At 54.7% G+C, this 24973-nt stretch overlaps 1 protein-coding gene across 1 annotated transcript in view; it reads right to left on the reverse strand.

Moving 5' to 3' along the window:
* SPSB1 (splA/ryanodine receptor domain and SOCS box containing 1) overlaps positions 1-24713 on the reverse strand; it is a 69974-nt gene extending 45261 nt beyond the window's left edge. Inside the window, exon 1 of the mRNA XM_052653794.1 lies at positions 24568-24713. The gene's annotated coding sequence lies outside the window, so the exon portion shown is untranslated. The remainder of the gene's footprint in view (positions 1-24567) is intronic.
* Between the last annotated feature and the right edge of the window lie 260 nt (positions 24714-24973).

Here is a 24973-nt window from a genome sequence, read left to right on the forward strand (position 1 = left end):
AAGGGTCACAGGAGTTATCATCGCAGCGACTTGTGGCTCCGAGGCGGTCACGCCCATTCCCAGGGAGCGTCTGGGCGCCGGGAGATGCTGGCTGCCTCCGCCGCAGGGAGCCACACACAAAGTTCCCTTTATGGGAATGAGGTGGGCCGGGCACTGGCAGTTTCGGCCGCAGGGAAACCCAGGTTTGGGTTTTCTCCGAGGGCACAACTGGGCCTTTGTCTTGACTTTGCCCATCCCCAGCCGGGCTGGCCTCCTTGCTGGGTACACAGTGTCCAGGATCCAAGCCCTTCCAAGCCGACCCTTACAAGACCAGGCACCTAGACACACCACAGAAGACAGCAAGGGCCGTTTCCCACTGAAACCTCCCGGAGGACCACCTGAGCCACAGAATTGCAGTGGAACCTGGCATAAAGGAAGCTGGCAAATGTGATGAAGCTAATCAGGCCACAGTTCACCAATTCCAGGAACTGGAAAGAGTCCCACAATGTGCTGGTGCCGTGCGTGCAGGGGGTCCATGGCACAGCACGGTCCATCTGGAGCCCATTCCAGCTGCATCAGATGCGCCAACTAGCTCGGAAAAGCATGAACATGTGATTACCCAGCAGGGATCCAGTCCCCGGCTTTGGCACACAAAAATCACAGGGCCTAAAAGACCTAGGAAAAAACCTAGGGACTGTGATAGAACGGAGGAACCAGGCTACCCCGAGGAGGGATTCAGGTGGCCAAGGGGAGATGGTACATCAAGCCTGCACATCATCCCCTCTTTGGGTCTGTATCCTGATTCTTCCTTCCTGCAGGAAAGAATTTCCTGAATTTCCCACTGGCTTCAGGGAGGAAGGATCCAAGAGGAGGAATGATCTGAGAGGAGGGAGGGAAGAGGCCCCAAACCAGCCCCCTGGTTTTGAGATACTGTGATTCCGAGACCTGACAGTCTACCCCTGAGGTATGCAAGCATCGCAGCAGACAGGTACTGCTTGTCACCAGGGGGGCCCCAGTATCAGAGTGTCAATGGTGTGGACAGCGTCCACTGTCTCGCTGAGGCCCAGGAGACCTTAAGGATCGGCAGAGGCCACTTTCCAGGAATCTGATGCCAGCGAGCCAGGGCAGCCAGGTGTGAGAAGGACACAGCCTCCTTGGAGGGTAATGAACCTGGTGTTCTCCTGTCTCTGCGATGAGCACAGCATCTGGGTTCCATGAAGCCGAAAAATTAAGCCCAAATTAAGGCCTCTGTGGCAGACAGGGTTCCAGGCCCAGGTGAAAGGAAGTGCTGTCCAGTACTGACTCTGGACACTGGTCAATGTCGAAGTGCAGATCTTCGGGGTCAACTTTGTGCCCAGGGCCACAGAGCAAGCTTATCTGAGACCCACCACGATCTCTGAGGGATGGTTCCCCAGGCCAGCCAGGGGGAGAGATGGAAAAACCCCAGCGACTCTGCAGAACGCACATGCGTGCGTGACCCAGGCAGAGGGGCTGGGGGCCGAGGAGGGGCCCAGTGGAGCCGCCAGCCCCCTCGGCTCCCGTTCAGCAGGCATCCAGTCAAAGCTGCCGGTCCAGCCAGGGCTCTTCATGGAGCGGAAAAGGTCGGATGCTCAGACAGAGGGTCGGGAGTGTTGGATTTCCCCTGTCCGATATGACCAAGGGAAAGAGGGCCGCTGGCCGGCGCATCCGGCAGGCGCATCCGGCGGGCGCTGGTGCTGGGCGGCAAAGTCCTCGACCGCTGGAGAGGGGAGAGGCGGCCGCCCTGCCCCCACTCATTCACTGCACCTCCACAGACAGCATCAAAGAGTGACGGCCAGACACTGTCACCACGGGGAAGGTCACATGTGGGTCAGCGCCGGCGGCACGGGAAGGGAGTGACCTATTTCCAAGGCCCATTCAGGAACCTCCCTGCAAACCCAGACGTCTGACGCGGCCAGACAACAAAGGACAGGGGGCTGGGGGAGGGCTGGAGGTGTCTGAAGGTCCAACGTGGCGCTCCCCTCCCCTCCACACGGGGGCCTCCCCCTGACCACCGGCATGGCTGGACCAGATGGCCGGACCCTGGCCACACTGGCTCACTTGACCCTCTGAATGACTCTGCCCATGTTCACCCTCAGGGGAACCAGAGGCGCTCCTGGCCTCTCTAGAATTTGGCCCAGGAGCCCATAAGTACCTCTCTCACCGGAAATTATTCCACTTCTCACAAAGTTCTGAGAAACACTTGCCACCCTGGGTCTTACTCACAGATGCCCCTTCTCACTCAGTCATCAAGTCAGGGCTTTGACATCCCACTTGCCAAAAGGTCAAGGCATGATACAAACTGGGAAAAAATAACAAATAAGCATAGGCTGACAACTTGTGAAAGTGAGAGACAGGCAAGGACTTGGGAGCTGCCAACCCAGATTTCAAATCCCATCTCTGGCCTGAGACCTTCTGGACTTCAGTTTCCCCAGCTGCGAAAGGAGGACAATAACTCTCTGTCTCACCAGGATGGCTCGAGGGGCAGATGATGCACACGCACCCCAGGGCCTGGGACATATGGAGCTCTCACTCAAGACAAGCTACAGGGATGGGTCCAGGACAAAGAAGCAGGAGCCTAGGCACCAGGGTCTAAGCCCCAGAGGTTCAGGTCTTTAACAAAGAGCCACTCGGGGGTTGCTTGTAGCTGTTCAGTCGCTCAGTTGTGTCTGACTCTTTGCAACCCCAAGGACTGCCGCACACCAGGCTTCTCTGTCCTTAACTACCTCCCGGAGACCATAAAGAAGGATGAGCGCCAGAGAATTGATGCTTTCAAATTGTGATGCTGGAAAAGACTCTCCAGAGTCCCTTGGACAGCAAGGAGACCAAACCAGTCAATCCTGAAGGAAACCAACCCTGAATATTCACTGGAAGGAATGATGCTGAAGCTCCAATACTTTGGCTACCTGATGTGAGGAGCTGACTCATTGGAAAAGACCCTGATGCTGGGAAAGACTGAAGGCAAAAAAAGGGGGTGGCAGAAGATGAGATGGTTAGATGGCATTCCTGACTCAATGTACATAAATCTGAGCAGACTTGGGGAGATAGTGAAGGATGGGGGCCTGTGTGCTGTCCTCAACGGGTGGAGAGGAATAAATAGGGAGATTAAGATTGACATATACACACCACTATATATAAAATAGATAACTAATGATAACCTACTGTATAGCACAGAGAGCTCTACTCAATACTCTGTAATGACCTAAAAAAGAGTGGATATATGTATATGTAAAATTGATTCGCTTTTCTCTACAGCAGAAACTAACACAACACTGTAAATCAACTATACTCGAATAGAAATTAATTTTTAAAATGATCAGTGATATTTAATCTGGAAAAAATCCAGACTATTTAAAAAAAAAAAGAAAGAGAGAGGGACTTCCCTGGTCCAGGGGAGCCCGAGTTTGATCCTTGGTCAGGGAACTAGACCTCACATGCCACAGCTAAAAGTGAGTAGGCTGCAATTAAGACCCAGCACAGCCAAATAAATAAATAAGTATTTTTTAAGAATGAAAAAAGACCCTAACGGGATGGGAGCTCAGGGAGAGTGGGTACTGAAATCCCCTGCCCGATGCTATTCCCAGGTGTGAGTTACCTGGGCCCACCTTTGCCACTTGTACAACAGACTTATTGCGGCTGCTCCCCCTGAAGTTAAGAGGCTACAGTGAATAAATGAACAGTGAGGGCCCAGAATAGGGCCACATGTTGGTCAGCAGCGTCCACTGGTATCAATCTCACTGCTGCTGCTGTATTCCTAGCCCTACTCTGCCCAGAAACTGCCCCCACCCCGAGGTGCCTGCTGCAGCTGAATGAGCCTCTCCATGAACTCCGTGATGCCCTTGGCTAGGCCAGTGCCCCCATCCTGTCACGCTTTCCCCATCACGATTCAGTGTGACCCACATCTTGGCATCACTGAAATCGGGCTGGTTCTGGAGCTGACAGTTCGTTACAGTGACAATGGGCAGCTCATGACAGAATGGTAAACTTTCCTCTGCATGCGCCATACGTGTGATGAAACACAGCATCAGTTAGCTGCCCGTGTCTGTCTCCTGCCCCGGTTCATGAGCTTCTGCGACAGCCCTCTTATCCATTTTTGGCTAAACAGTAAGTGTTCACTAAAAGTCTGAGAACCAAACTGTTGAAACACCTCTCTTGAGGGTACCAAGGGGATGGCTGACAGGTCAGGCCTGCTCTCCCCTGAGAAAGGGCCCTGGTACTTGAAGGCCACTCTGCGCCATCCAGAATATTTGGAATTCCACCACACACACACACACACACACACACACACACACACACACACACACACTTTCTTTGTCAAGACTTCTGGCTTTACCCTCCACGTACCACTAACCCAGAAACTCGACACTCCAGAGAATCGGCTAAGCCCAAGGAATGCAAATGTTTAAGGCCTACCGTCTGCAAGGCCTCAGCAGACTAAACTGAGGAGGTTTAAGAGCTTTTTATCAGCTGTGTGTGTGTGTGTGTGTGTGTGTGTGTGTGTGTGTGTGTAGAACGAGAAGGTTCAAAGAGAAATAGGACCATATCCAGTACCTGTAACCACACTGCTGCCAGGCCCACTGCTTTGGCCTGAGGAGGGGGCAGAGACCCAGGAATTGAGACGATGGAGCGGAGACGCAAGAGGCCTATTTTTAAAGGAGGGGAGGGTTTTCCACCAAAGCCTGAGGGGTGACTCCTCCCAGTCACACCAGTCTTTCACCACCATAGCTTCCTATAATTCTGTTCCCTGAAAACCAGCCATGATGGGAGATGGGGCTTCAAAAACACCAGTGTCGTAATGAAAAGTCCTCACAAGGGAACAACAGACACGGAGCCCACCCTCTAGGCTACGGTGAAAGGAAGGACATGATCAGGGGGAGTGGCGGGCAGCCACTCGGGGGGGTGCCTACAGCACCCCCTACAGCCCAAAAGTGATGGCTAAAAAAGAATTGGCTGAACAAGCCCCACCATGTTCCAGGCACTGTCTTAAGTACCTTGGCTGCCGAACTAGTTAGATCAAGCCCCCACCTTCGTGGAGACAAGAGTCCACAAACAACCATGGAATATGAGCGGATTGGACCAAAGATGCTAACTTTCCCATAGTCAGTGAAGAGGTTGGCTAGCTCATTCATTCACTCATTCCTCCAAGTTCTTCCCACTAGCCCGGACCTGGTCCTAGCCAGTGTGCTAGGCAGATATCAGGACCCAACCAGACAGAACCAAGATCTCGCCCTGGAGGAGGTTTCAGCGACTCCCACCACATCCCCAGGACTTCCACAGCACCTCCTGGATTCCTCACAAGCCTCTCAGGCCAGGTACTGAGCACAGGGGCCAGCCCCAGTTCTGTATCGCCAGTTCCCAGGGTGACATGAAATGAACCCACCTAGCTGGGGGTGGCGGGGAGGGAGGAGGTGTTGCCAGTGGACCCTGAAGATAGAAACGCACCCAAAACACAGAGGGTGGTCCTGGCCTGACAGACAGTAGTGGTTAATTATCACCCTCCAATCTGTCCTGTTCCTGCTATAACCTCCCTGCCTAGGACAATGGCCATGACATAGTGGGTGCTCAGTAAATATTTATAGAAGGAGGTAACTGCTATGTAAATTTAAGAGGGAGGCAAAGACAAACTAAAGGAGGGAGGAGGGTACCCAGAAACAGTGAGACACAGGCACCAACCTGGACATCCGGAGGGCTTGGCAGAGAACTCTGACCCTGTCCATGCAGGTGGCCCCACTGCCACAACAGAAGTCACTTGACCCAATGGGTTTGAAGCGTGAATCCCCCTCTGCCCTTCTGAGAAGGAGAGTCCAACTTCTGACTCCAGAACTGGGCAGGCAGGTGGCCAGCTCAACGCCAGGTCCAGCCAGGGTCCTCCCATGAGATCCAGGAGACAGGAGAAGTGGGGAGGCAGAAGCTGGGGCAGCCACAGGACCAGTGGGTGTGGACTCAGGAGCTCATGTCAAGGGGGCCATCCTGTCTCCAGGACAAGACACCAGGCTGGATGGTGCTTTGAAACCCCGCCCTTGGAGAGGTGGCCCTACCAACATCACCCCCCACCAAAAACCACACCGGACACGCCTGTGTGGGAGAAGCCTGAACATCAAAGCCACAGAAAATCCATCACCTGCTTCCATTGCAATTCAGTCTCACTCTGTCCCTTCCCAGCCTGTGACCGCCCCCCCTCTGATCCGAGGGGACACCTGGGACTGCGCTATGGTTAAGTCTTCTCCCCACTCACCATCAGCCGCACAGGCCAAGACTTCCCCAAGTGCCTAACCTCAGACATCCCCCATCTCTTCCTAAACTCCAGAGGGGTCCCGAGCAGGGAGTGGAGCAACAGGGCCCAGCACTGTCTCCGTCCCTGCAGTCAGCCTCCCCTCCTGCTCCTGCATTTCAAGGCCCCAGGAGAGGAATAGCCACCGGGGGGTGCCCTGAGGTAGGTGGGGCTTGTCCCACAGTCAAGGTCAATAGCATGTGGCTGGGGTGGCCCCGTCTGCCTCTGTTGCCAGCCTGCCGTGTCCACACTCAGCCTGCAGCCCACAAGGTGCTTCTGCTTGTTGCCCTCTCCGCACCAGGCCCTCGGCTCCCACCTCCCAGCCCCCACCTGCTCTCTAGGACTCACTACAGCAACACCCAGCAAGGTGGGCTTCCTGGGCTAGGGGGCCCTCCTCAGAGCTGTGCACCACACCACTCACACTGTTCTGTCTATAGCTCACGCGACTGTCCCCACCATGGACAGAGAATCCTCGGGGGTCCCCACTGTGTCCAGAGCCCTGCCGAGGCACTGACCTGGGCGAGCTGCCTGAACTGCTAGATGACAGAAGAGCAGTTCTCCGAGGCACCACGTAGTTCAGTCCTTTGTTTAGTCCTTGCGGTGATCCTCACACCCACTTTATAGACATGGAAACTGAGACTCAAAGAGGCTAAGTCATCTACCCAGGATCCAGTTCGAAAGTCAGAATTAAAACTCACGGTCCTGAGACTTCCCTGCTGGTCCAGTGCCTAAGACTCCACACCCCCGGTACAGGGGGTCCAGGGTTCGATCCCTGGTCAGGGAACCTAAGATCTCAAGTGCCGCAAATAAAGATCCCGTGTGCTGCAACCAAGACCCAGTGCAGCTAGATAAATAAATAATCAATAAATATTAAAAACAAAACCTCCCAGTCTTCCCAGCCTGATGAAAGCCTGAGACTAGAGGCGGGGCGGGGGGGGGCGGGTCTCGGGGACAAAGAGGGACATCGTGTTCTGCCTCCTGTACCATCGATGCCTGGAGATGCTGTACTTCAGGCAGGGCCCACACTGCAGGCGAGGAAGTGTGAAAAGGAGGCAGGGGCCAGGGAGGATGGGCAGCCTAGGTGGCACAGACCTGGAGGGACCAGACCAGGGGAGGCATGAGCGGCCACCTCCCAGGCCAAGGGCCCGGGGGCATCATGGGACTCTTGGTGCTCATATCTATCTTCACCCCTCACCCTGCACCCCCAGCAGGCCACAGGAAGCGCCAGCCCTCCCCACGCAGCATCAGCCCAGAACAATCTGCCCGGAAAGGGAGAGGAAGGCGGCGGCTTCCTCTGGTCCCCACCTGGCTGTCAGAGGCACAGTTCCCCTGGCTCCCAGGGGAAGCTCGGTCAGACCCTCACGCCTGTCCGGGAGCTCCAGGGAAGGCCCAGGGCTCAGGGAAGTTCCAGAAGAACCTGGGCACAAAAACCCAACCAAGATTGGGACTCCCCTCAGGTCTTCACCTGGGTCCCTGTTTCCTGTCTGTGTGGCTAGGGCAGGCCAGAGCCAGCACACGGATCGAGGCCAGAAGGTCAACGGAGAATAAAAAGCATCCACCCAAGAAGCCTGCGGAACTGCGGGGGCTCAAAAAGATCAGCCCCCTTGCCACAGGAAATCAGCTGCACACGGCTTCAAAACTGTCTTCTCTCACCTGGTGGCCTGACACTCTCCAGCTCATGCAGGCGCACACGTGCATGCAAACACACACACACACACACACACACTTCACCCCTTGGCCCTGGAAGCCAAGGCAATGAGTTTAAATTTTGCCTTCCAACCTGGATCCTGGACAAATGACTTGGCTTCTTTGAGCATCAATTCCCACATCTATAAAAACATCTTTGAAAACCCTGGAGTCCTGCCGATTTTGATGATGGTATTTATTAAGCATGTATTACACACTGGGGACCATCTGAGCTCCTAAGCATATGCACATTCCCTCTGACCAGTGAAAGATTGCTTTCCTTCTTCTCTTCCTCCTTGCTCTCTAATTCCTACATATCCTAAGGTCTAGCTTCAGTGTCACCTCCTCCAGGAAGCCTTCCTGGATTCACCTGCTAAACCTCATCAAAATCATCCAGAACTCTACTTGCCCCTCACTGCCTTTATTACCCTCTGTCTAACATGATATTATTTCATAGTTATCAGTATACTTGCCCTTCTTCCCTTCCAAGCAAGCTCTCAAAGGCCAGGATTAAGGACTATAAATTCCAAGGCATGTTCCCTCCTCAGAGAAGGAAAGTGTATGAGCAGTAAGGCCCCGCCCTACCCCAGGCCTTAGAGTTCAGTTACAACAAGGACAGTACCTGGCAGCTCATCCATGTCAACTTATTCCATCCACAGGGTCCTCTGACACCCCCATTTGACAGATGGAAACTGAGGCCCACGTCAGAGATAAGAAGTACTACAGCAGGACTCCGGCCACCTCCATCTGACTCCGAGGCCAGGTTCATAACTGCTCCAGCCCCCAAAGCCAGGCTAGATGCACAGTATCCTCCAGAGATGAAACCCTGGGCCAGAGATGCCACCCAGCAGAGTGCCTACACTTGCGCCAAGGCAACACATGGGCTCTGAGATCCCCACACACCCCGAGACCTGTTGATAAATAGCGACTTCCCTGAGCCCCTGGAGGCCCTCTCCATCAATCAGCCCCTTGGCTACAAGCCACGCCCCCTCATCATCCAGCAACTGAAGTGGTCAGCCCCAGCATGGCAGGACCCTCAGGGCCCAACATCAAGGTTAAGTCTGCTTGGCTTGGCCAGTGCTCATGCCAAACCAGCATGCAGACATCACCTGCTGGAGCCTGTGGGGGCAGACAGACACATACACGTACTCCCTTGCCTATGGGAGGGACTCCTTCCCCAACAAAATCTACTGTTCCCCGGGCACACCACCATCTCCAACTTACCTGAAGCAGGTGGCCTGGCCAGCTGGGCAGTGTTTCTTTCCCAGGCCCAGTCCCTTGGGAGGTGCAGCCAGCCCCATGGCAAGCAAAACTGGCTATCTCACTCACTTGGCACCTTCCCTGGGGCCCCTGCCCCCGCCCTAGGGGACAGGGCTGACCGGGGAGGAGCACAGGGTCCCTGTTCCCTCTGCAGGACCTGGTGGCCGCTGCACCTCCCCAACCTCCCGCACCTGGCCCCCGCGGGTAATGACTAAGCGATTCCCACCTCGGAGCTCGCCTGGCAAGGGGCCCTGCTGGCTGCCGACCGGCACCATGATGCCCGGAGCCGCACGCAGTAAACCCATAATTGGCGAGTCCTCTTCTTGGGAAAGAAAACCCCCTCCGTGTTTTGTTTTGTTTTGCCCTTAAATGAAACAAATCCACCCACGTAGTTACTGGAAACTCAAGCATGTGAAACCAAACCGTTTGCAAAGAGAATTAGTCAGCAACCTTGTGAGCCGAGGAGTGGTCCCTCCGTGGGTGGAGCCAACTGTGCTCTCGAGGTTCCCAACCAGGAGGGCAGCAGGGTGGCACCAACCTCCACACCAGGTTCCCCAAAGTCCAGGGGATGCCCTGGGGGGTGGGTCAGCTTGAGAACACATTGCCATCTGTGGGAGCGTCCCCCGGCTCCAGGTGAAGGGTGAAATGTCCTTCTCACTGCTATACACGGGGGATGGTTACAAGCCGAGGCTCAGGGTCAGGCTCACGTTCAAATCCCCCCTCCGTGAAGTCAGCTGAACTTGCAGGTCTCAGTTTCCTCATCTGTAAAATGAGGACAACAGATCTCTGCCAGTGCCAGAGAGCCCCAGGGTCAATCTAAGGGAAGTTCTCTGTGCCTGGTGCCAGAGAGGCAGCCGTAAATGCACCTTTTGTAGGGGAGCAAAGGAGAGCAGGGATGCGATTGTCTTAAGGCTCTGTACCTCTTGGTGCAAGGGAATTTACTGAGCTGGTTCCCAGCCCTGCTGCTTTATCCAGGATGTGGCACACCAGGTGGAAACTGGGCCAGGCCAGGTACCAGCAGGTACAGGTCTCATCCCAGCACCTTAAGCCCCAAGTTGTGTGACTCCACCAGGCTCCCTGGCCCTACCCTTCTCATATGTACAGAAAAGGCACAGATATTCTATTCTGTGTTGTTTTTTTAAGAACAAACCAAAAACCTGGTAAGTTTTTTAAGTTTTTTGTCTACTTAAAAAAAAAAAATCCAGATTCCTGGCCTCCCTTAGGAGAGAAAGAAGTGGACGCTGCAGTTCCCTGGACTCCACATCTCCAGGTAAGAGAGCCACCCCCTCGTACGGGACACCCGCATGCCACTTTGCCACAGTCCTCACCCTGCCCTATAGCCTTCCATGGGCTGCTTCATTTGTGCCTCCTTCCTGGCCCCTGGGGGCATCTGAGTTGGTGACCTAGTTTAAAAGTCTAATTTTACTTAGAAGCATGACCTTAGCCACTTGTCACTTGAAATAGCCACAGGAAGTATCCTTCTAGAATGTGATTAAAATCTGAGGCTTAAGGCTGATTTTTCTCAGAGGAAAACACAACAATGTAAGAAGACATTTGTGGCTCTCCTGCTGAGGGAAACCCAGGCAGGGTCCTTTGCGGGGGGCGGGGGGTGCCAGGATGGCTGCTCACAGGATGGGGAGCCCCAGCTATCCAAGCTGACCGGCTATTTTATTTAAGGGACAGGGGAGGTAGGAGTCAGCAGACACAGCTGGGCCTTCTAACAGCTCAGCAGAGACACTAAAACTGTCCAGTGGAGTCTGAGGACATTTTCAAGTTGTCTGGGTCCCTCCTGAAGGGAAAAAATTAAGACTCGGGATCTCTCGTTTCCCGGCCTCACCAGTGACACTTGGCACGTTCAGCCTCCACTGCTAAGGGCTGAATGTGCTGACACAGCAAGGCCAGGCTGGACCCACCTCGATCCCACACTGCAGCATCACATGAACCCCTTCTCCCCTCCCCAGCTTGCCTCCCTCCTTTGCCTGGCTATGGTCTCCTCCAGCATCTGTTGCTTCCAGACCCACTCCCCACCTCCTCCAGACCATGTGCCTCCTCAGGCTCAGAGGCTGTGTGCAACAGTGATTCAGACCACAGGCTGGGTCTGTATCTAACGTGGCTGTGTGTGATCCCAGGCAAATGATCTGATTTTTCTGTGCTTCAGTTTTCCCAACTGTAAAATGGACACAATAACCGTCTCCCTCCCACACACACACACACTCAACAAGATTCCTGGGAGCAGGATAAGTTAGTGCACAGCAAAGCGCTGAGCATGGTGCCCAGCATATAACAGGTGCTCAATAAACATTAAGCAAAGTGGTCTAAACCCAAAAGGAAAAGGTGGTCCATGTATGCAGGTCTGCCAGGAACACACACAGCCTCCAGCCCAGTTGGTACAACTGGCACTTGCTGTTGCTGATCCCCTCATGTTTGCATCCTCCATAGCTCCAAACTCCACCTGGGTAGCCTTCAGTAGGTGCTTCCCAAAACTGTCCTGCTTCTATGAGAGGACAAGTGCTGGGATCACCCAGTCCTCAAAATTCAGCCCATGAGCTGCTCACCTAAGAAACCTCTACGATTGTACCCACCTGCATCTCTACCAGCACCTGGGAGACTCAGCAAACTTATGGAACTTGGCAAAACTGCAGTTCCCCTGCCCCAGTTTCCACCCTCAGAGAAGTGAATCCATTAACCCCTACTGTTTACACTCTGAGCCTCCCACTGCTACAGTATCCAGAAAGGTGGGTACCACCTGCTTTGTCTCACAAAAATTCAGGGAAAACAGGTAACCCAAGGCAAAATTTGGTCCTCAAGGAGTCCCCATGATGGAAAGAGGGGAGGCCAGCTCCACTTTTCTGCCTTGTCTAAACACAGCGACTTCACCTGACTAGGACTTTAGAGTGGGTGAACCCGAGGAGAAAAGTCCCCGTGGATGTTCCAAATGTATCTTCCTGGTGCATTTTGAAAAAAAAAATGTTTTTTTTTATTGTGGTAAAAGTTTCCCTGGTGGCTCAGTGGTAGAGAATCCGCCTACAATACAGGAGATGCGGGTTCAATCTCTGGGTCGGGAAGATCCCCTTGAGAAGGAAACGGCAACCCACTCCAGTATTCTTGCCTGGGAAATCCCATGGACAGAGGAGGCTGGCGGGTTACAGTCCATGGGGTTGCAAAGAGTCGGACTAAACAACCAACCAACCAAAAGTCACATGATATAAAAATACTATTTTAACCATATTTAACTGTACAGTTCAGTGGCACTAAGTATACTCACATTGTTATGCAATTCTCACCATCATCACCTCCCGAATTTTTCCTTCCGAAACTGAAACTCTGTCCCCCATCAAACACTAACTCCCCAACCCCCACCCCCTTGCCTCTGGCATTGACCACTGTACTTTCTGACTCTATGAATTTGACTATTCTAGGCACCTTGTGTAAGTGGAATCAAACTGTATTTGTCTGCATCTACTGTATCTGAAATGCATTTTTAAGGTGAACTTAATGTATGTCCTACAAACAGACTGTACTTTCTGTTTTTTCAATCCCTCTTCCTGTGGCTAAAATCACACCTTGCACCAAATACCAGAGAACTCAGTTATCTCAGGCAGAACCATCTTGGGTGCTGCAACTCACCTTGGTCCTCACCTCTATCTAGTCCTAAGAATTTACTGAAGTATGTTGGGGGGGATGGCAGGGGCAGGAGAGGGTGGAGAAGAGCACCCCCTAATCTGCCTCTAAGAGAGGAGCCCCCCAAATTATTTCCAGCAGCTCCAATAATTTTCCCCCTAAGTTAAGCCTCGTACAAAACCCCACCCTGCTCAAGAAAAAGGTTGAAGTGCTCTGTTCAAATGGCCTGTCTTCCTGCTGCTCTGTGTGGCATCCCTGAGGCTCGGCAGGAAATCAGGGGCCAAGGAGATGGGGTCCACACAGCCCCGCCCAGCCTTCCTTAGCAGATGGTCATGGGACGCCCATGAGATGCCCAGTGTCCCTTCTCAGAAACCTCAGTGTCCCCTTCTCAGAAGCCTAGGAAACAAGAACACAGTTTCAACTCTCCGAAGCACAAGAGCCCCACCTGACCCTCCTGGAACTTCACTGGCGTCCCTTAGTACGATCTGCCTGGAAAGGAAGCTGTCCACTGCATGCAGTTGAGCCCAGTGATTGGCTGGTGACTGCTCCCCCACACCAGCCTCTGCTCTGGCTTGTGTTCACATTTTTTCCATTTAAAAAATACATGTAAACACTGACTGCAAACCAAAACCTCAATGGGGTGAGACACCCTGGGGGTGGAGGGGAGCGGAGAGAAACCCCAGTTATGGCTCAGGACTCGGCTGGGATGCGCCTCTTGGGTCGGAGCTGTGTGGGTAGCTCTCAGTGCGGGCCCCATGGTAGCTGAGACAGAGCGGGCATTCAGGGAACACTGGCTGGATGCTAAAGGATTAAACAAAAAAACCCTTTATCCCAAGCTGTCTAGACACCCCTGAGAGCGACACAATGGTGTGGAAGATACACTCTCTGGGAACCTGGAGGGCCTGAGGCAGGGGATGGGGGGCAAAGAGACAAAACAGACAGAACAGCTCAAAATTGGCCCCATAGGCTGGAGCTGGAAGGAAGTGGGGAAAAGCCGTATCTTTTGAACATCAAAGTTCTCCAAAGATGAGGACGATTTTTTAAAGGGACCCTGACATTTATATATAATTTATACATAATGAGAACAATTCACATTGGTGTTGCCCTTAAGAATATCCTGCCCAGCTTCACAAAGGCAAGGCAACGGTCTCATTAGAGCTTCTTAAAAGCTCCAAACTGAGAGACCCTCAGACAAGCAAGAACCCTCCCTCCCCCAGAAATCCACTGAAGTGCCCCCAACCCCAGCACTTGGCAGGGCCCCGCACCCTCCACAAAAACTGCCTCCCTCTGAGTCCTGCATTTAATCTCAGGGTTGTGTGAGGCTGCCTGGGATCAACCCAACAGGCAGGTCCAACAACATGACCCATTGCCTATGTGGCCCTCCCACGGCAGGTGCAGGAGCTCCAGGGGTCTCCCCCAGGAGCCCCTACACCCGAGGGAAGGTGCAGGGCCACAGAGCAGTGGCACCACCCCAGCCAGAAACCCCAGTGTCCGTCAGCCCTGCAGCCAGATCGCCAAGCAGACAGTTAACGATCTGCTCGCCGAGTGTCTAGCACATTCAGGCAAAAGGCCTGGGGCGCTGAAGCGATGCTTCCAGGAGCTGCTGGTCAGAGTGCTGACCACAGAGCAAACGGGGACAAGATGTCTAGTTCATGCGGGCATCACAGGAACCACGTTTGGGGTAAACGGGGGGAGGGTGCAGGGTCACCCTGTACCCACCGACAACTCCTGAGTCCGGTGCTCAGGGCTCCCTGCCACAGGGCAGCTGGCCCGTGATCCTCCCCGTGACAGCCTGCCCCTCCCCAGGGTCACTCTACTGCAGCCCACCATGAAAACCCACCAGTCTAGAGCAAGCCCCCCTAGACAGTCATAGGAGCCCCCCACCAGGCCCACTAGCATACCTGGCAGCTAGCTAGTGTCTCCAGCACATGTCTCTCATCTCCACCTGCTCAACCCCAGACTCTCGAGGGCCCAGAGCTGCTTCCCACCCCTCTAGCATGATGTCTGGGAAACACTGCCCAGTAAATGATACAGTGTGCTCAGCACTCACAGCAGAAAGAACACAGCTGTTGATCAGGCCAACCCTCTATCACCCAAAGAGCCATGTCACCTCTGTGGTTCACAAGACATCTCTGATGCTCACTTTTCTCCTCTGTGAACAGGGAGGTCATGCCTGACTCACAGGCTGTGAAATCCATTTATGGCGGCAGGCATGGTGCCTGGCACACGGGGGTGTTTAATGCAAGCTAAGACCATTTCCAGCAGAGTTGTACACAGAGCAGACAGGCAACAAGACCCCCTCAAGGAGGTGTTGGTCCAAGAATGGGAGGAAAAGGCAGGGAAATGTTGTCAGAGTGCTCCTATGACTACCAGGCCAGCGTGCCCTCGGGTGACATCTCAAGGTCCCTCCCAGGCCACCGTCCCGGCTTCTGTGCCTGTCAACACATCGTCTCCCTGCCCACAGTCATGGCACCAGGGCCGCTGACTGAGTCAAGGGTGGACACAGAGCAGATGACCCGCTGCCCGTGGACACTGTCAGGGCATCACCGACCCAGAGCAGGGCAGGAAGCTCTCAGTCACACCGCAGATGAGACAGAGAGTCAGGTCTCAGAAAACTGGGAGGAAAGGGGAAGAGAAAGTACCTGGCTGAAGCTAAAGCCCTGCTCCCAGACGGGTCAACAGGATTCGAAAGTGGCACCAAACTGCAACGCTATCAGAGACCAATCCTGGAAAAAGTTCCCACCCCGGGAAACCACCACCCCCAGCCTCGGAGCTGGTCCGCAAAAGATACAGGTGACACTGTTGCTTGAGATGGAAGGAGGGGGCAGGAGGGGCTCACAAAGTGAGATCGAGACCAGGTCATGCCCTGAGGGCTGTGTCGTGACTCTGGAAATTCACCCTACGAGTGACAGTGGCTGTTGAAGGGCTTTAAGAAGGGAGCTGAGATTTCAGGTGCTCACTTTTAAAAGATCACTGGAAAAAAATTAAGAACAATGAAGAAGTCCGCTGACCACAAGAGGACAGTGTCTGGGTCTTTGGTGGTGATGGAAAAGGAGCCAAAGGCAGGCGTCTGCTGTTTCCTGCCTTTTCCAGGTGGATGTTTTAGACAAGCTCTTGTTTCTACCTTCGAGTGACCCCCAAGCGAGTCAGGAGGGGAAATCCAACTTCCTTCTAGGAAACACTTCAATCTGCTGTGCCCCACGTAATTAGCCAGAAGCCGGACACAAAAGGCCCCAGAGTGGATGGTTCCATGTACAGGAAATATCCGGAATGGGCAAATCCATAGAGACTGTGCTTGCCAGGGGCTGGGGGAAGGACATGGGAAGGGACTGCTTAATGGGTACAAGCTTTCTCTTTGGAGGGAAAACGTTCTGGAAGTAGACGAAGCTGGTTGCACAATACTGTGAATGTACTAACTGCTACTGAATTGCTCATTTTAAAAATGGGTAATCTGGAGGATTTCCCTGGTGGCCCAATGGTTAGGACTCCACATCTCCATTGCTGGGGGTGCGGTTTTGATCCCTGGTCGAGGAACTAAGATTCCACGTGCCGTGTGGTACGGCCAAAAGAAAAGAAACTTAAATGGTTAGTTTTATGTTTTATGGACCTCACCTCAATTAAAAAAGAAAACTATAATCGGCTAGTATCACAGAGCGTATGGAGACGTCCTGGAGTTAGAACTACCAACCCCATTTACATATGTGTGTGTGTGCGTGTGGTGGGCATCATTTTCCCTCAAACCTAGGGCCACTTCTGATTCTTGTCAGCCCCCACCAGTCAATGTACCAGGCCACAGGTGACATGTGACTCTCTAGCCTGTCTCTCAGCTCACTTATTTCTGCTGCTCCCCTTCTCTGTGGCAGAGCGTGGTACTTAAGTGTGTAGACCTGGGAGCCAAGGCTGCACAGTTCAGCTCCTAGCTCCCAGCAGCCCTGAACTGGTCTCAGTTTCCTCATCTGTAAAATGGGGTAACACCGACCTACAGGCCTAACTGACATTGTGAAGGCTGAGCCACTTGGCCACACACAGCCCCGGGAGAGCATCCAGAGAAGCCAGCCTCCATTAGGCGGCTGTGGGTGGCCGTGCTCTGAGCCCAGCACTGTGCCTGCGTTTACGCTGCCCCCTCTCCTCCTGATCTCCTGTGTGTGGTTCTTCTTCCTAAAATGGTGACTCCATCACATCCAAACTGTCCAGCTTGGCGTTTAAGCATCCCCATGCCCAACCTGCCTGCCCACCCATGCCCACATCCCCCACACTCCCTCCTGCATCTGGGCTGGAGGGTGAGAGGCACACCCCAGGAAAATGGGTTCTCCCCTGCCTCACACACCAGTTCTGTGGTGCCCAGAGGGCTCTCCACAGTCAAAGCTGCCTAGTGAAAATGTAATGAGGAAACTGGAGCAGGAAGCAGCATGTACCCCACCACGATGGAGGCCCAGGACTCAGCCACCCTGCTGTGGGGACTCATGGCCAAGAAGGTGGAGACAGCCAGCAGAAGCCGTCATTGCCCTGAAACACTCAGTCACTGCCTTGAAGAGTCCACACAAGAGCCCACCCTCCAGGTGCATCTACTGGGTTCTGCCCCTCCAGTGCGAGCAGCCCCCAAACTTCCCCCTCCCCATGGGAACACCCTCCAGTGTCCTCCCCTCCCCATGGGAATATCCCCTGGTGTCCTCCCCATCCCTGTGGAAGTGTTTCCTAATATCCTGGCCCCTCTCCCCCACAGACTAATCTCCTGGTGTTCTCCATCTTCTCTGCCCTCGTTCAGCCCCACTCTGGCCACACACTGGCCCACACTCACCTTCCACACCTGCCATCCTTCAACCTGAAAGGCCCACTTGCCTCCTGACGACCTTCTCTCTTTGTCAGTATCCCTCTACTCCGCGGGGTAAGGTCATCAGGGAGACAAGCCTGCATCTCCCGCTTGACAGACAGGACCCGGAGAGCCAGGAACCCCCCTCAACTCCATCCTTTGTATTCTCAGGCCCAGCAGACTGGCCACACATGGCAGGGGCTCAAGAAAAGTTTGGATGAAAGAATGAACACGAGTGGGTCAATAACAGTGCACGAGAAGAGGCTTGTTTTGGAGCTCCTGATGGTCCACGGAGCCGTGGGGGAGATGCCGATCTGGGAATTGAAAACTTGGCGGTCAGGTCCTATGACCAGAGTCCAAGGGGTGGGGGCAGTCAGCAGGATTCAGCTGCTGGTGACTGAAGCTAGCAGGAGGCGAGGGGGGCTGGCATGAGGAGGTGGGTGGCCCAAGAGAGATGTGAGGAGGGGTCGAGGGTGGGGGTGGGAGGGGTCTGTGGGGGAGACAAGGGCCAAGAGGCGGCAGCAGTGGTTCGGGTGGAAGGGGGAGGGGGAGAGTGCTCTGTAGGTGGAGATGGGGCCACGGCGCCAAAGCAGCAGGACGGTGAGTGGACTTGCCTGGAGAGCCTGGGCAGTTAGCACGGGGACCTCCAGGAGCTGCTGGAAAGACCTGTGTGCCAGCAGAGTGAGGGAGTGGAAACCAGGTGTGTGTTGCCCTGGGAATGAGAGGCTGGATGGGGCTGGAGGAGCCTCTTCTTCCGCCCAAACAGCAGGTCTGGGAGCTCTCGGCCAAGTGAAGCCTGAGTCCTGGGGCCCCTCCCCTCTGGCTGTGACCCTGGCTCCCAGGTCCCTACATGGCCCCATGAGCAGCCTCATCTACTTCTGACCAGCTGGAGGGCACAGCAAGCTGTGAGGCTGGGCCAGTCACATCGGGGAGGGGCAGGAGCCCCAAAGCCCACCATCAGAGCCCCCTTCCTCTGCATTCCCACAGGGACTCCTAAGGTCCACGATGAGGGCTCCTTTCTGAGAGCCTGTAACTCTCAGGGAGAGCAATGAAAAAGCAGAGACCAAGCGTCCAGCCTCATATGAATGGATAAGCAAGATGTGGTCCATGCATACAATGGAATGTTATTCAGCCCTAAAAGGAAGGAGATTCTGACACGTGCTACAGCACAGATGAACCCTGAAGACAATCATGCTAGAAAAAGTAAGCCGGTCACAGCAGGACAATCCCATGTGATTCCAGTTATCTGATGGGCCTGGAGTGGTCTCATTCACAGAGATAGAAGGTAGAATGGTGGTTGCCAGGGGCTGGAGAGGGGAGGTGGGGAGCTAGTGCTTAATGGGGATAGAGCTTTAGTTTCACAAGATGAAAAGAGTTCTGGAGATGGAGGGGGTGACGGTGGCAGAACAAAGGGAAGTACTTACTGCCACCGAACTGTGCACTTACAAATGGTTAAGATGTGGCCTTCCCTGGCGATACGGTGGATGGGAGTTCACCTGCCGACGCAGGGGATACGAGTTCGATCCCTGGTCCCGGAGGATTCCACATGCCACAGAGCAACTATGCCCGTATGCCACAACTACCGGGCCCACGTGCTACAACTATCGAAGCCTGTGCACCTGGAGCCTGTGCTCTACCAGAGAAGCCAGGGCAACGAGATGCCCCATGCACCGCAACCAGAGAGCAGCAACAAGAGAAGGCCCTCGGGCAGCAACAAAGACCCCAAGCAGCCAAAAATCAAATAAATAATTTTGTAAAGGTGGTTAAGACATAATTTTGATGTTATGTACATTTTACCATGATTAAGAAAAGAAAGAGAAAAATCAAACCCTTAAGCCAAGAGAAGTCTTTCCAGACTTCTGGCCTTTGGGCACCCAGGTGCCAACCGTGGAGACTCCAGCACAAACTCTCTTTGTCGGGGTGGACTTTCCCAGGACACACAGGCCAGGCAGGAACACTAGGCTGAGGGTGTTAGTGCCAGGGTCTCTTCCCCAGTTCTAGCTGAAATGCTGGGAATGAGGGTTCCATGCCCCAGGCACACCTCACCTCATGCCAAACGCTCTCTTGTCAGATGGCACTAACCCGCTTTAAAAGAAAGTTCCAAAGTTTCTGTCTCCAGCCCAGACCTCTCTCTTGAGCCCTAGGCCTACCTGCCATCTGGACATATCTGCGAGACCATCTCCACCTGGGACAGGTTCAAGGTACGCCCATGTCTCCTTAGCCCCCAGCCCTCCCTAAAGGGTCACCATCCACTCTGACCTCTCAACAGACACCTGCAACTCTTCCCACTTCTTCATGCCCTACGCCCAACAAGTCACCAAACCTGCCAATTTCACCCTGAAAATGTGGTCACAGCCATCCGCCTGGCAGGAAACAGACGTGACGGAACCCAAGGCAACATTTTGAACAACCAGAGGCCCCAAGGGCAGAGCCGGCAGCTGTGTGTGACCACAAGCAGCTTGTCCCAAGAGGGCTGTTCACAGCTGGGGCACCTGTCAAGACGGTGTCACCAGGTTGACCCTAGATTCCTACTCAGTGTGGCACTGACATCCCACACGCCCACAGCCTGGAGACGGCATGACCCACCACCTCCTTCACTCCTCCAGAGGTACCCCGAGGGCGGCCGAGGCTCCCATGCCCACCATCATCCACAGGGGGAGTTCAAGACGGTTAAGCTCAGGCTTAGGTCTGGCACAGCACTTGCGGATCAAACACTTCCACATTCCTGCTGTCCAGCCCTGCCTGAAAGCCCAGGCCTGCCTTGCCCAGGCCCAGCCTCAGTGGAGGGGCGCAGCCAGACTTGTGCCTTGGCAGCTCCTCCAAGGGAGGCCCAGGGAGCCTGTGTGCTGTCTCCCAACCAGCAGACGCATTTCTTCATTATGTTGGGCAAGGAACAGAACTTTTAAAACACAAAACAGCAGGAAGCTTCCCAAACGTTTTTGGGGTTGTGGGGGGTGGGGGTGGCAACAGGACAGATCCCTCTCTAGGAGCCACCCTCCCCTCGGTCCAGCCAGGAAGGACCCTCAGCTCCAAGTCTGGAAAAGCACCTTTACCCAGCTCCCCCTCCAAAGTCCACATCTTGGACATTTACGTGCATGAAGTCACTTCAGTCATGTCTGACTCTGTGACTCTGTGGACCATTGCCTGCCATGCTCCTCTGTCCATGGGATTGTCCAGGCAAGAATACTGGAGTGGGCTGCCATGCCCTGCTCCAGGGGATCTTCCCGAACCAGAGATTGAACTCACGTCTCTTATGTCTTCTGCACTGGCAGGTGGATTCTTTACCACTAGCACCACCTGGGAAGCCCCTTGGACACATAATGCTTCCTTCCTCTAACAGCTTCTTAGGAAGAACTTACAGGTGACCTGACATTACGTCTAAGATTTGCTTCCCAACAAGCCAGGAAAGGGCTTCCCAGGTAGCACAATGGTAAAGAATCTGCTGCCAGTGCAGAAGATGCAAGAGATACTGGTTCAAACCCTTGGTCAGGAAGATCCCCTGAAGGAGGAAATGGCAACCCACTCCAGGATTCTTGCCTGAAGAATCCCATGGACAGAGGAGCATGGTGGGTTACCGTCCATGGGGTCCCAAAGAGTCAGACACGACTAAGATTCCGAGCCATCCACAAGCCAGAACAGTATGTGTGTGTGACGTGTGTTTATGTGTGGGTGGGGGCGGGCGTGCATACACGCATATACATTCCTGTGTGTGCATGCTGACACTTGAAGCTGGTGAGGGAACCTTATATTTCTCTCAATTTTGGTATATGTTTGAAATTTTCCATAATCATAACAATTTTTTACTTAAAAACTAACACAGGCTTCCTTAAGAAAAGGCTAAGGTGATGGAGATAGGAGGCTGTACTGATTAAGGGCTTAGGTGCCAAAACCCCTAACCTTGGCCAAGCCATGTGGACAGTGGAAGAACCCACTTGCTGCCCTAGGTTCTTAGGAAAAAGACAAAGGTTAATGTGTCAAGGACTCAGATCAGAGCCTAGCAGCAGTGCTATAACATTATTTCTCTTTACTATTCCTACCATCATCAGCATCAGACAAGATCTAACCCATAAAGCACTTAGCAGCAAAGCGCCTGGCACCTACTGGAGCAGAATTTTTACTCTTAGAATGGCGGGGGGTGGAGTGTTGGGGGGTGGCTATCAGATAACTGAGATATAGGAGACCACTCGGCTGAAAGTCCAAAATAATGGTCCTTTTAAGTCTGAATTTCATCAGTCAGGCCTGTGGAGGAACGATGAGATTATGCATCCCTAGGTGGACCGAGGCACGCCCTCGGTCCTGCTTCTGTCCTGATTAAGACACTTATTCTCAAACTTTTCAGGAACAAAGATAAATCGATCATGAACAACAGCCAGAACCTAGCTCTTGGGAGGAACTGTTGCAAAATTCCCAGATGAAGCTCGTGAACACAGCTTGCAAACTGTATGAATCAGAGGTTTTACTAAATGTGAAAATACAAAGCAGGCAAGTCTCTGCTCACCCGGGAGGAGAGGGAAGGTGGGAGAAGGTATGGCCCTGAGGGAACATGCAGCCATCATTCTCAGCAAAGCAGCAGGCAGTGTGGGCCTCCACCAGCTGGACACCTATCCTCCTCCCCTGCTTCAAAGGAAGATGACTCCCCAGGGCATGTCAAGTTTTACCAGGCAACCCAAGGGAGCCCACAGAAGGGTGGTTTCAGACTTGCTGGAGCAGCCCAATGAAAGTAGCCTCTCCCAGCTCCAAAGTGACATCATCAGGGACCCCAGGCAGAACCACTTCTCCCTAATAAGCCCCAGAACCCACTGATTCTCCCTAAAGCCCCAACCTCCCCGACGCCAGGCCTGCCCTGCTTGTGACTGTCAGAGCCACTGCGGTCAGTGTGCCTCTGTTTTTATTCTCTCTGCTTCCCTAGTGGGAGCCAGACTGGGAAAGGAAAGGAAGTTTGTAGAGTTATTATTGCATTAGGCCATGCCACCCCATCCCTCTCTCTCTCTCTCTCTCCATCTACTGGGGAAAGCATGCTCTGCAGAAGACAAAGCAGTAAGAGAACAAGAAAACTGAAATGATCCGATCCAGCCCATCACTTGACATCTGGGGAGACAGGAAGTGCCCGGCCCATGATCTCAGCACTTGCGACAGTAACCAATGACAGTAACCAACCAGTAACAGTTAGGGCTCCCGAGATTTGGTCCACAAGCTCTGGCTGTGCAGTCTGGGTAAGCCAGCCACCCTCTCTGGGCCTCTGCCAGGAAAGGAAGGGTCGGCCCAGATGAATGCCCCATAAGTATTAATAAGACACGGCTTCCCCAGCTCTGTGATTCCTCAGTGGGGGAGCCACTGGGGAGTTGGTGGTGTCAGGAACCGGTTCATCAGAAAGGGAAGGGACAGTCCCGCCCCCTCGCTTGCTTTCTGTCCTCACACCCAAACCAGGATTCCAGGTCTGCCCCCCCTAAATGTTCTACCCAGGAGAGAATTCTTTCAAGGACACCAGGCTTTAGTCACCAGAGATGCTTTTTTACCATCAACACCTGTTAAAACTCAACTCATGACCAGTTTCTGATGCTACTGGCTAGAGCATTTAATTAAATATTACTCATTCAGGAAGCGGCCCCTGCCAACTCACCCCCGAACTGTTCAGTTCATTTTCAGAGAAAAAGAGAGAGGGAGGGAGGAGCCTGCACCCTCCTCAGCTGGTACCAGGCACCCTGCCCTCCTCCCCGTACCCTGGTTCAGGGCAGCCCTGTTTTGAGAACCAAGCAGGGAAAGGCAAGTTAAGCGGATCCAGGAGCCAGCGGTCCCCACTGCCAGGTTACCATGGATGGCACACACACATACACACACTCACGCCACACAGACACACATGCACTCAGAGGTGCAGACACACAGACACATGCACACACACTCACAGACACACTCACCACACACACACTCAGAGGTGCACACTAACTCGCACAAAGACACTCAGAGACACACGCACACACACAAACACATCACACATACAAACATTCATACACTTATTCACGCACACACGCAGACGGGCTCACAAAGACACACTCTCACACAGACACATACTCAGCACACACCATACTCACACACACAATTCGCCGTCCCTCCCCGGCATACCAAGCCATCGCCCCGCGGGGCCGTTAGCATTGCCGGGAGCCTCTGCCTTGAACTTGAACAGGACAGCTACCACCGACTGACCCGGGCTGCTCTGGATTTTCTGTTTTAGTTGATTTCCCGACAGAACTCTCGGCTCTCCCCTGGTTGCCCGAGCAGCCGCCGCGGCTCCGGGGCGGCGGGGGGGGGGCGGGGCCGCCTGGGGTGTCGCCCGGCGGGCTCCCCGGGGGAGGCGCCGCCGGCGGAGCTGGCGACCCCCGAGGGTGCTAGTTGGGCCGCGCTGCGGATCCCGGACCCCGCTGGCGGGAAAAGCGAAAGAAACTCCGTGGAGCGGGGTCGCGCTGCCCCTGAGCGGAAGGGGCAGGTCGGCGCCCCCGCCTCCGCCGCAGGGATGGTCCTGAGGCCACCCCCCGGAGTCCGGCCACCTAGAAGTCGCCGGGGGCCGCCGTGCGTCCCGGGCTCCTTCTTAGGTCTGCGGCCGCCAAGGCTCAATCCCGGGTCCGACGGTCTCCGGGGCCTCCTAGACTCCCGCCCCGTCTCGTCCCCGCAGGTGGGGCCCGGGGCCGTGCGACCTGCCCGCGCCTGCACGGGCAGCACCCGCAGCAGCGCTGGGCGGCGCCCCAGGCCCCTCTCCTGGGACTCATGCCTAGAGAAGGGCTCCCCATGCACCGGTACCGGGTCTCCAGGCGAGACGCCACGCCAGCCCCGCGCCCAGGTGCCCACTCGGTCCCCAGGTGCTGCGATTCTAGCGCGCGCCCGGCCGGGACCCCCAACCCACCCATTCCCCGTGCCCGGCCCTGCCTACCGCTCCGGGGAGGCTGCCGCCGCCGCCCGCTCTCCGGGACCGAGGAGGCTTCCCGCCGCAGGGAGCGAAGTCGCCTCCTCCCCGCGGCCCCGGCGCCAGCGCTGGAGCCTGGTGCCTGCTGCGAGCGCCCTGGATGCCCGAGCGCGACTTCGGTGCAAAGAAGAAAATGCAACCGAAGGCTTTAAAGTGAAAAAGGAACGAGCTAGGGGCGGGGCCAGCCCGCCCCCGTCCCGCCCCGCCCCTCTCCGCCCCGCCCCTCCCCTCCCCTGCCCGTCCCTCCCCTCCCCTCCCCTCCCCTCCCCTCTTCTTCTTGCCTCGCCCCGCCCCCGGCTGGGGCTCAGGCGGCCGCGCGGGGGGCGCCGTGCGCGGCTGGGCCCGCGGCTGGGGCGCGGGGCGGGTGGTGTGT

The sequence above is a fragment of the Budorcas taxicolor genome, chromosome 16, assembly GCF_023091745.1.
Source record: "Budorcas taxicolor isolate Tak-1 chromosome 16, Takin1.1, whole genome shotgun sequence".
NCBI classification, from domain to species: Eukaryota; Metazoa; Chordata; class Mammalia; order Artiodactyla; family Bovidae; genus Budorcas; species Budorcas taxicolor.